Raw genomic sequence first — 13265 nt, 5'->3', positions numbered from 1 at the left:
ATATATATATATATATATACTAGCAGAAATATCTGGCATTGCCTGAATTAAAGAAAATAATGAAATTCGAAAATGCCTTTAAGATCTCTAACATGACACATGGATTATGCAGTTCTCAACAGTAATTAGCTGAGGTACAAACTATTAATGTCAATAATATATTTTGTCCAATGTTCTCACTGTTACAATTGTTAAAAAAAAAATAGGTAGTTCTTTGTCTTTGCAGTCACCTTCAATTGTCAGTACTTATTTGAAACACATTGAACCTGAAAATGCATAAACTTGAGAAGAAACGGCCTGTGGGCACTCCTCTCCTGTTAAGAAGTACATTTAACAAAAATTCTATCAGATGATGTCAGTATAAACACATGTATTGAAACAAATCCGGAAAGCAATCACAGTTTAATTTTCTAGAGCTTCTAAATATACGATGTTTTGAGTGTGTCCTTTAATTGGTGTATAAATGAAAAGATTTTGGGGACTTCCAACTCATGAATATCCTACATATAATTGTCCATGAGAGAAGCAAGGTGAAATTCAACAACCTTGAGAGACTGTCCTTCAGACTTGTTTATTGATACAGTGAAACTTATTTCACTGGGAACTGGAACTGTTTAAATTCAAAGGGGAGGTCATATGGGATTAACGGGGTCGATGGAATGAAGACATCTTCACCCTTATAGTTCCCAGTCATAATTGTTGCCTCTAGGACATGGAGTTGAATCGCTTTCACCACCAGTCTGGTGTCATTGCACAGACAAGGTAGATCCAGATTCCTGAGCAGCATGATTGGGGCCCTTTTTTAAGTGTTAAGTGGTGGGGTGGCACCCCAGATGGTTGAAGAGAGTTCAGGAACTCAGTTGGAAAAACTACAACCTGGTCCTGATCAATGACAGTATTGAGGGATTTGAAAGACTGTTCTTGTTCTGGCAACAGCTGCAAGAAATCCCAGTTGATTTTGTCAACAGCATCATTACGTGGAACTAAGATGGCTTACTCACAGAGCCACTGACTGTTGCTAAAGTTTTGTGCAATGTCTGAGAGCACATGCATTATGAGAGCATTGACAGTTGGCACCATCTCACCACAGGGTAGCAAGTGTTGCTGCATTTGGTTGACATTTGGTAGTTGCCTATTCCCTATCTTCAGAAGCTGCTGTAAAAACAGCCCAGCAGTTTGATCACCAAATAATTGGGCCCTCATGTTAACTGTCAATTGCAGTTTAGCCACCTGCCTCCACAGATAGGATTGCTTGAGACAGGCTTGTAGTTCATCTGCTTTTGTATCTTTTGGGATCACAGGAAGGGTTTGTTTGAAATACCCAGTCAAAACTATAGTGACCCACCCATGAGAATGTTCTTTCCTCTCAAATCTCTTAGGCTACGGTCAACAACCTCAAGTACTCCATGGTGAGACATGGTTCATTCATTCCAGACAATCAAGTGCGTCTGCTGCAAGACCTTGGCCTTTGCTGATGTCTTAGAAATGTTGCAAATTGGAGTCTCTATCCTAACTAAATTCGAGGGAACCTTGAAAGTAGAATGAGCTGTTCGTCCACCTGTAAAGAGAGTAGCTGCCATTCCAGAAGATGCTACCGCCAATGCAATGCACCCATCTAGACAGACTTTTGCTAATAAAACTTTATCAAAAACGTCTTGCCAGTACCCTCAAGAGCATCCAAAAAGAACAGGGTAGCATTTTCCTCCTGAGTCATTTGAATGATGCAATTGTAAGCTGTCCGTTGTTCAGTTGAAAGCTTTGGCTCATTCTCTGTTACATGCTCATAGAGATTGTTCATGTTATAGGATGTCTCCCTTAAATTTTCCTGGTCTGTTCTCTTACTGGATCTGGCAAGCCATGCTCCTGCAAAAGTTTTCTTCCAAGCTGGAGGACTTTGTCTTCAAGAAGAAGTAGAGCCTCATTCTTAATGCCAGTCAGCTGGATTTTGAGATCTTGATTTTGCCTCAGTGACATAAAAATCTGGAGTTCTGTAGCTGATAAACTCTTTGAATGCACTTTCAGCATTGGTTTAATTTTTGAACTTCTCTCGCATGAAACCATCAAGATGCTTGAAAAAGTGGCAGTTGGTAGGAGAAAGGTCTGGGGAATAAGCTGGGTGGGGAAGAACTTTGTAGCCAAGTTCCCTCAACTTCTAGAGCATCATTAGTGAAACGTGTGGTTGAGCATTGTCATGCAGAATGGTTGGTCTCTTCTGTTGACCAGTCTAGGATGGAGAAGTAGCAGTTTTTCATTCATTTTGGCAATTTCATGGCAATGTGTTTCTGCAGTAATGGTTTTTCTGGGTTTTAAGAAGTTATAGTGGATGAATCCAGCAGTACACCACCAAACAGTCACCATAACCTTCTTTTTGAAGAGCTCAGGTTTAGGGAAAGTTTTTGGTGCTTCGTTTTGGTCCAACCACTGCAAAGAACGCTTTTTATTATTGTACAGAATCCACTTTTGCATCAAACGAAAGTTACAATACAATACAGTTGAGAAATGGATCAGTCTGGTTACAGAGAAGAAGTGACGAGCAAATTTCATATCTGCACATTTTCTGATTTTCATTCAAATCATGTGGCACCCATTTGGCGATCGTTTTTGATTTTCTGATCACATGCAAATGGTTGCAGGCAGTTTTCTGGCTAACTTGAAGTACTTTGGCCAGTTCTTCATTGGTTTTATGTGGATCTTTCTCAATGATGGTCTTTAATTGACTGTCATCGTTGACAGATGAGCGTCCAATATGCTCATAATCTCCAAGGCTCAGGTCTCCACTGTGAAATTATTTAAACTATTTTCGAGCTGACCACTCACTAGTCATTTCCTCACCAAACATTTTGTTGATATTGGGAGCAGTTTCAGCTGCTCTATGTTCTTTTTTGAAGTTGAATAGCAAAGCTGCTCAAATATCGCACTTTGACAATTCCATTTCAGATGATTGTAGCAATGGAGAAAAAAATATCAATGTTTATTTATTGATGCATTTGGGCAAGTCTATATCTGTATTATCAGACAATTTTTTTAAAAAATGTTTTAAAAATATTCAAAACTCTGCAAAAATCCAATACAAATTCTTCATGGTTCAAAACATCGCTTACATTTTATTCAACCTGATACTTCATTCTTTACATATGTTTCAGGAATGCTGTGATATTGAGGTAACTTTAAGCACAGCTCATTATGTAATAGCAATCACTAAGGTATTACTGAAATGCAGGTAAACAATAAAGTAATTAATTGGTTTTGTTTTCTATGTTATTTAAACTTTGTGTTATGGCCATGATAGCCTATACACCTGCATGAATTAGAGTAATCGATGACTAAATTAATAACCACACTTTCCCTAAATGTATGGATGAATAACTGTAACCTTCTCATTCTTAAAAACACAATACTATGCTAGTTACCAACATCACTTGGATACCCCTTGGCCATTGTAAACCACTTAAAGTGAGAAAAATACCAACTTGAGTCTCTCAATAAGTATTGCTTACTGTGAAATGAAAAATACCTACACCTATCTACACTGGTGATCCTAACCCTGGCATTGATGCTTTCTACAAGCTATCGGTTGTTTCATTAGTCATTAAAAAATACACATTTACTATGTCCGTATTTATGACTTTACAGCTGCTCTAAGTATATCAGCCAGATCTAGTGAACTGCACAACAAAATCCGTGACTCCTCACCAAGTAGTGTCATATCACTAGCAAGTAATAGGCAATGACTTTATTATTATCTACTTAATTCTGTGTGTGTGTATATGTGCACCAAGCCACATGTGGTTGAGCTTCTATGTGTGTGTGCGTTTGTATGATCAAGTGTACATATGCCAGACCATGTAAGTGTAGGCATTTGTACATCCATATCTACTAATGGCTACATCTAATACCTTTTTTGCAGTATTGTGTATTTGTTTCCTTTTGTATCTGATATTTGTTATGGATCTTCTATAAGAATGAAGTTGTATACCTTAATTTGCCATTTCTATATACAAAGACCAAGAAGAAATCTTGCAAAGCAGAGTTTATTTTAATGAGATACCTATTGAAATCACCTGAGGAGACAAACCCACACTGCTGGATACTCCTAAACCAGCAGTTCAGTATCCTACACATAAGGGATCAATGCTAGATAGGTCGAAATAATTGTAGTGATCAATAAATATTCTCGTTGAGATCTGTGATTTTAGCCTCATATACAAGTTCTTTTCCAAGACAGTTGTTGTTTAGAGGGCAGTGATTTGGAGACCTGAAGTTGTGTTGTCTTTGTGTTGGGGATATCTCTGGTGTGTTTATTTTTATAGTGGTTGAGTATTATCGATCCTATATTGGGGAGGCAATTATAGCTAACTTAAACAATGTTTCTGTTGAAACTTTTGTGGTATTTATGTGAATGAGGGAAGTGATTGTCTATTAATTTTAAGAATTTCCTAGCTATGTTAGTGGCTACATTCTTGCTATAAGGTAGGTTAAACCATAAGATTTTCCTCTTCGTATCTTCTAAAATCATTGACCCCAATGGAGTAACAAAGATGAATGATGAGTAACTCATTCAAGGAAAGGTGCACACAACACCTGGTGTCATTCAGAGACAAAAATAAAAAACACACAACATCCGAATCCAATATGATATAGACATTGAAAAAAGGTAAAATAAGTAACCCCCAGTTAAAATGAATCATCATAGCTAAAGCCAGAAAATACAAAGAATGGGGTACCAAATGTGAACTTTGTATCACTGAAAAACTAAATATCATTCAGTCAACAGATAACACCCTAAATGTTAGGGATGAAATCTTCTCTCCCTCCATACACAAGCAATGTTTAATGCTTAAACACTTCAAATAGCAACCACCACCCACCCCACTAATCCCACCAGGATAGCCCCTTTCCTGAACATGAAATTTGAATATACATACAAACATCACATACACCCAAAATATAATATAATGCAAATAAATTTACCATCCAACATGACTGTTTGCCCAAAAGTCAAATTCAAAGGACATAACCACTCAAAAGATGATATCATCCAAGAGTAGGACCCTTTGATTTATTGTTTTCTCTATAAGAATCTCAGCAAATTAAATTTCATTGTTCAACATTTACCTACACACACATATATACATAGAGACCCTATATTTTATATATGACAAGCTGCTGAATGATGATAGGAATATTATAAGAGGAACTTATCTCACACATCAGTTTGCACTGTTTGCGTATCTGGCCTCTATTGTTGAAGAGGAGATAACCACTTTGAAATGCATGCATTCTACAATTTGGTTAAGGGTGCTGTGGGCTGACTCAGTGTATTTATACCTATCTATCTACTACAAGAAATTTTCTCCCTGACAAAATACAGTGAATGGTTTCTTTACAGATTTAAATATGCCTCAAGCATATTTGAACCAGTAACACTTTGTACTTATAGACATCACTACTTAGCACTGTCACCTTGCACTTTATTTACAGTGACCTGCTGAATAGCACTCAATGATGACAAGAATAACACAAGAGGGATCTGGTTCTCATGTCAGTTCATGGTGTCTCTCTTTGTAGTCTCTGTTGCTGAAGAGGAGATAATGACTTTGAAATACATGCATCCCATAGTCTGGTTAGGGGACACTGTGGGGTGACTGTGCATTTACACTTATTTGTTTATAGTGAGAAATTTTCTCCATGACAAAATATAGTGAATGCCTTTCTTATGTTGTGTTAAGCAAGGTACATCCTCCTCCTTGCACATGTTCAGTCCACTACTGGACAAAGGCCACAGTATGTTCTCTCCACCAACCACAGTCTTATGTTTTCCTCATCCATGTTTGGAAGCCAAAGAATTTAAAGTCTTTATTCCAACTTCTCAGAGGTCTTCCTCGCTTCTTTTCTGGACATTGTGTCCACTCTGCCAATTTGTTATTTCATCCATTGTCCTTTCTTCTAAACTATGGCAACTATAAACCACAAAGTGATTCATATCAAAATTGGAAAGGAATCAGATTAGAAGACACTATACCACCCAAACTATTCATACCTGTATTAGAAAACGATTTTAAAAACTTGTATTGGTCAGATAAAGGATTAAATATAAATGGATGTATGCTAAATCATCTCAGCTTCGCTGATGACATTGTACTCATTTCCAGGAACATTAAAAATTAACAGAAATGCTCAGAGAACTAAAAGAAAAAGGCAAAAAATGTGGACTCAGAATTAATATTGGTAAAATGAATGGCTTTCTTTTGGGTTCAAATATGCTTGAGGCATATTTGACACCGTATCATGTTTGTGAGAGTGTATATATATATGAATATACATACACACACGCATGCAAACACACACACATGCTAGCATGAATCAGCTAGTGGTGTAGATTACTTTGAGATGATCACTGTATGTTTGTGTTCCTTCTGTCGTGTTCTGTTTGCATTGGGTGTAGTGGAGATGGAATGCTTTGAGGCCAATATAATGATCAACATTGCAGTAGTTTTGAGATATTTGAGTATTTGGTGTTCATGTGAATGAGATGCTGTTATAAGATGGTGTGATAGAGTAATTTCCTGGATTGATTATTGTTGTCTGTTTACTTATAGATTAGTTTGGACATGTGGTTATGTAGATACACGAATGTGTGACTGTGTGCAAGTGTGTATGCACGTGTGTGCATTGTGCAGGAGTGTATGAAAGAGTGATTGTGAAACTGTGGTTATAACTTTGTGATTCTATGTATATGTGCCTGTGTGCACATGTGCACATCATTTTAAATTCTACTGTTCCATGTTAGCATAGATCAGATGGATTTTATTGAGGTAGATTTTCTCTGTCTGGATGCCCTTCTTGTTGCCAGCCCTGACTTCTTTTCAAGTAAGGTAATATTTGCCCATGGCCAGATATATTTTTGGAGAAATGAATGACACTGCTTGTATGTCAGTGACATTCAGTTACAATTATCTTGCATTGTCAAGACATGGCAGCATAAACAAACACACACTCACACAAACACAGACTCAGACACAGATACACATACACAAATATATACACATACAAACATGATGGGCTTCTTTCAGCTTTCATCTGTTAAATCCACTCACAAGATTTTGGTCAACCCAGGGCTATAGTAGAAGACACATACCCAAGATGTCACATAGTGAGATTGAACCTGAAACCATGTGTTGGGAAGCAAACTTCTCAACCACATAGCCTTACCATGGCTGTGTGATTAAGAAGGTGTGGAAGTGGTTGCATGATGATGAGTTTTACTTCATATTATTACAGGTACGTTCGCACTGTGGGGTGTCTGAGATAAGACCAAAACATTGTGAGTGAAATTTGATAATGGAAACTGAGGGAACCTCTTTTTGTTGGAGAGACTGTTCCTATCCTTGGATGGTAAACATAATTCACCACCTAGTGTACAACAACCATCTTGTGAAATGAATGGTTTTAGAAGAATGGTTTTTGTTGCCACCATTCAGGCTTGGTTTTGGGCCTGAAGATAACCTTCTCCCTTCCTCCCACCTCTCCTTCTTTCCTCCCTCCCTCCTTCCCTTCCTTCCTTCCTTCCTTCCTTCCTTCCTTCCTTCCTTCCTTCCTTTCTTCCTTTCCTTCTCTTTTGCTCCAGTCAGTCTCAGACCCCACAAAGGGTCATGGGTGCTGGTCTCCTTACACTGATGAATAATTAAGAAAAAATCAAATTACTATAATCCATACAAAAAGAATAACCAGAAACAAAGCAATAATCCCTCTCCTCACCCATTAATTAGTGACGTCAGCAGGACCAGAGATAGACAGACACAACAGAAGATTATAGAGAATATTTTTAGTTTTTCTTGTTTAAAATAAAAATAATAATAAAAATACAATAAAATAAAAAACCCAAAGAACTTTGATACTATTTTTCTCTTTCTAGCATTCCACAACACCACCACCGCCGCCGCCGCCACCACCACCACCACTACCACAGCTATGACCACAATGATGACAACGACCACGACCATTACAACCACCATTACCATCAGTGCCACTGCAACCACATCCACAACTTCCACACTCACCTTCATGACTCCAACACTACTACTAACACCACCACAGCCAATGCTATGATCTCTACCACCGGAAATAATAATAATAGTGATAATAATAAAAAAAAAGCAAACAGTCTACAAACTATTGAATTATCCATTATCAGAATACCTAAAATGGTACATTGATATTGTGTGTGTGTGTGTGTGTATTTCAGTATTTTCTGACTTGCAACTACACATGGAAACCTATTCCAGTCAGCTGATACAGATAATGGCATTTTTTATTTAGATATATTTATTTTTTTCTATTGATAAAAACATAATTTTTAACAGGCCTGCAAGCTTTTAATCAAAATATTGTTTAGAAATATTTGAATTTCACTCCTGAGCTCTCTCAGTATCTCCAGCAGTAGCAGCAGTACCACCACTACCACCACCACCACCACCACTACCTCCACCACCACCACCACTACCTCCACCACCACCACCACCACCATCATCTCAACCAAACTTCTTTATTAATGAAAACCCTGAAAATATCTGCACTAAAGATAGTTCTATTGTATAATTGCTAAATATATACCTCTATAGTCAGTAACACACAATGCGTGTGCCATGCATAGCTGTATTGTCATATCTTCCCATATAGCTGCTATCCATTCCTGCCCCCACACTAAAATGTTCAGTGTGTGTGCATCTGTGTTTATGTATAGATATATATGTGTGTGTGTATATATATATATATATATGTATGTACGCATGTTTCACTATTGAATAGTCTTCAAATATAGCCCTTAATCCAATATATAAACCAGAGCATAATTGCTACAATAATAATTTCATATATAACCTCTAATCCAAACATAGATCATTTGCTTACTACTGCACAGTGGACTATCTGAAACAATAGGACATCAGACAAAATACTTCTTGTATTCAGTTGCAGCCCTTTGTCTTCTGAGTTCATATCCTACTGAGGTCAACTTTGCATTTTATCCTTTCATGAGAGGTGAAGAATAATTGATAATATAAGTACCAGTTCAATAATGGGGTTGGTTTAATCAAGTGTTTCCTCTCTTCCATCCACTTGCACAGAATTGTGGTCTTGTGGTCTTCTGCCTGAGCAGGAAATCAATAATTGTTGATAACAGTACAGCAAGTATGGATTCCACAAATTTGAACACTTGCATGAATTGGTGAAGCAGAAGATTTCATGGTCAGGTACTTCTGTTCATAAAGCCAGCCACTCAATTGTGAAGTAATATCTCTTAAAGACTAAAGCCAGTAAAATAATGTGTCTTGCATGAAAGCATAATCCAATGCCACAGCAAGACTTCATTTCCTGTCATTACAACGACCCAGATATTAAGGTTCTAATCACAAAATTTCTTTGAAAATATATTTTACTACAGTACCAATATAGCATTTAGTTTCTCTGTGAAATAAGGCCCAAGAGGGGCTTTTATGGAAGCTTAGAGTAAGTATTGAACTGACCACTTTTATTGTTTTTAACAATTCCTCAACATTGTTTACATCATAATGATTATCTTTCAGTTGTAAGGCAGTGAGCTGTCAGAATTGTTAGCTGGGCAAAATGCTTAGTGTCATTTCATTTGTCTTTACATTCTGAGTTCGAATTCTGCTGAGGTCAACTTTGCCTTTCATCCATTTGGAGTTGATAAAATAAGTATCAGTCAAGCACTGGGGTCAATGAAATCAACTTACCCCTCGCCTGGAATTGCTAGCCTTGTACCGAAATTTGAAATCAATAATTATCTTTCAGTTTCTACATTTGGCAGTCTGAGAGAGAAACAAGTTAATCTTTTTAAGTTGTAAAATAACAATGAAGCTTATCAGTTCAATCCACATACTAAGGTACTGAAAAGTTCCCAAGGGTCTGAATTTCACAGTGAAACAATAAGCATATATGAGTCTCCATCTTTATTTAAGTGTAAAATATACTATTAGCTGCATTGTATAGTAACAATTCAACAAGAGTTGTTGTTGTAGTTGTGATGGGGTGGTTGTGAAGATGCAGGACTTACAGATCACATGATTATGAATTCAAATCTTGCTATAACCATTGTTTCATGTTTCTAGACAAAGTACATTTCTCTGCTGTCTCAGCTTACATTACACACTTGAGTGGATTACAAAAATATAAAAGACACCAGACAATTATGAAAACACTCACTGAAACAATATGAAAATGTTATATTTCAAAACCTGTCTCATCTTTTCTGCCATGAAAGAAAACAATATAGAAAAAAAAAAAAAAATGAATGAAAATATTATTTTTTAATTATTAAATATTTTCAGATGAAATTTTTTAGGAATTAATTATAAAAATATTTTTATTAAAATTGTTTAATTTGCATTGATTATTAAATCAGATTTCCCTTGCCTGAGAAGATTTATGTATGCAGAGGGAGTGATATTTCTTTTATTTTTCTCAGCTAGGTTGTTGAGATAAACAAACAAGTGAACCTTGATTTAAACCCAACTATGGCATCAACAACAAAATCAGTAATAAAAATAACAAATTCCATTTTTCGTTGAATAGACCATTGTTTATTTTATGACCAACAGAATTTATTTAAAGATCTAGAATTCTTTGAGGTCAGCTTCTGTCCCTAAAATACAGATCCCTGATCCATAAAACAGTGTTCTGCCATTTCTATTATGTATGTAAATGTATACTTCATGGTTTAAACATTAACCATCCAAACTTTACTTCCATAAGCCGCAGACAAACAAATTATATTACTTGATGGCAGATATTACTATTTTTTTATTGCATTTCTGAACTAATTTTTAGCTTTTAATATTCTAAAAATGAATAATATTTTCACTTCATTATTAATTATCAAGAGGACAATAGCAGAATAATTGAGGTTCTCATTAATCCTTTTATTCTATGCCAACAAAAATTATGCACTTCTTGCTAATATTTGAGTAATTGTAAGTCTGAAGAGCTACAAGTAAAAGTGAAACATGTTTGGAGTTGTGCCCCATATTTATCAATGTAGATATAATATTTATCATAAACTAATATTTTTCTCTTTCTGAAAATCCTATAAATTTTTCATGCTCTAGGTAAGGGAAAATTGGTCTTCCCTTACATAGATTTGTATTTTCCTTTAGAATATCAAAAGGTCATCCTGCAGGAACACATCCCTTGAAGTTATTAACTACAAAACATAGAGTTTAAGGGAGATTCTAAAGGAGAAGTTGAAAACATTGGTTGTGTGTATATGTGGTGAGAAACACTTCAAATGGTAACCATGTTTCAGACTTCCTTTAGCAAGAGATTATCTCCAACCTATGAAGAGGCATTCAGAAGTTGCTTTGACATTTAAATGATATATAAAATTTCCACCTTTGATTTTGTTTGAATCTTCATTTCTATATATTTTCTAACTATTTTATACTTCACTTTTATATATTTTTATACTATACTATTTTATACTATATATATAAATATATATATATATATATATATATATATATATATATATATATATTCATCACAATGATTGTTTCAATTCATCTTGCACCAGTCCCAGGTGAAAAGGATACTGTACAACTGGTTGTGTTGCAGCCTCCAGTGCAGATGCATCTCATCAAGTGTCTTGTTTTAAAGATGCCTTGCTAAATATGCTTAGTTTCATCGGCATGTTGTTGCTGCCAGTAGGCTGTTGGCTATAAAGGTTCTCGTGAAGTCCATGTTCCATTTCCCTCGTTCATTATTCTCACCACATGTCCATACCAGCGCAATCGTCTCTCTTGCACACCATAAGAAGCATCAGTTGTGGTGTTTTCAAGAGAGATGATTGCGCTGGTATGGACATGTGGTGAGAATGGACGAGGATAGCTGCGTGAAAAAGTGCCACACCCTAACAGTTGAGGGAACCCGTGGAAGAGGTAGGCTCAGGAAGACCTGGGCTGAGGTGGTGAGGCAAGACCTTCATACATTGGGCCTCACCGAGGCGATGACTTCTGACTCAGACCTTTGGAAATATGCTGTGCGCAAGAAGACCCGGCAAGCCAAGTGAGACCTAAATCCAAGGCCTCTGCCAGGAGTGTATCCAGCCAACTTATGCATACCTTTCCTACATTGGACACTAAACTCTGCTTGCGAAGACTTTTTGAGGCAAGTGAAATTGAAACCGAACTTAATTCGATGACTGGCACTCATGCTAACGTCGTCTCCTTCATTGGACACGAAACTCAGCTTGCGAAGACTTATTGAGGCAAGCGAAATCGGGATGGCACCTGTGCCCAGCGTCGCCTTTCTGGCACTTGTGCCCGTGACATGTGTAAGGATTTTCGAGTGAGATCGTTGCCAGTGCCCCTGGACTGGCTCTTGTGTGGGTGGCATGTAAAATACACCATTTTGAGCCTGGCCGTTGCCAGTACCGCCTGACTGGCTTTCGTGCGGGTTACACATAAAAGCAACCACTACATTCTCTGAGTGGTTGGCGTTAGGAAGGGCATCCAGCTGTAGAAACTCTGCCAAATCAGATTGGAGCCTGGTGTAGCCATCTGGTTTCACCAGTCCTCAGTCAAATCGTCCAACCCATGCTAGCATGGAAAGCGGACGTTAAACGATGATGATGATCATATATGTATATATATATATTTATACATTTACAAACATATGTATATACATATACATGCAGATGCATACAGATATACATGCAAATATACATATGTATATACATGTATATATATGTATGTATGTATATATGTGTGTATATACTTCACTTCATATATATATATATATATATATATATAGGTATATATATATATATATATAATATATATATATGATATATATATATATATATATATGTGCATATATATGTGTATATATATATATATATACATATATATTCGAAACGTCGGGTTAGAATAGAGGCAGCGGATGAAGGAATATTCCAAGTGGCTTTCCGTATTCCTATGTGTTCATTCCGTTGTCTGTAGTTCATTGTTCTACGTCCTGTACCCTGATATGCATATATATACACATGTAGATGTAAGTATATATATTACAAATTAAAAGGGTAAAGGATTATCAATTTATTAATTAATAAATCAATTAACAATTAACAATTTTTACCAAGCCCATCGGTATGAAAGCACCATTATTGGTGGAGAACTTATTTAAAAGCTCATATATATTTATAAATATAATTAAGGGATCAGCAAATATTTGCTGATCCCTTAATTATA

At 36.3% G+C, this 13265-nt stretch overlaps 1 protein-coding gene across 1 annotated transcript in view; it reads right to left on the bottom strand.

The window, feature by feature from the left end:
* The window catches only part of LOC106878084 (VPS10 domain-containing receptor SorCS3), a 1235712-nt gene that overhangs the window by 196580 nt on the left and 1025867 nt on the right, over positions 1-13265 (bottom strand). The window lies entirely within an intron of this gene.

Source organism: Octopus bimaculoides, chromosome 14 (genome assembly GCF_001194135.2).
Source record: "Octopus bimaculoides isolate UCB-OBI-ISO-001 chromosome 14, ASM119413v2, whole genome shotgun sequence".
Taxonomy (NCBI): Eukaryota; Metazoa; Mollusca; class Cephalopoda; order Octopoda; family Octopodidae; genus Octopus; species Octopus bimaculoides.
Note: the sequence above shows the minus strand (reverse complement) of the source record. Positions and strands in the feature narration are given on the sequence as shown.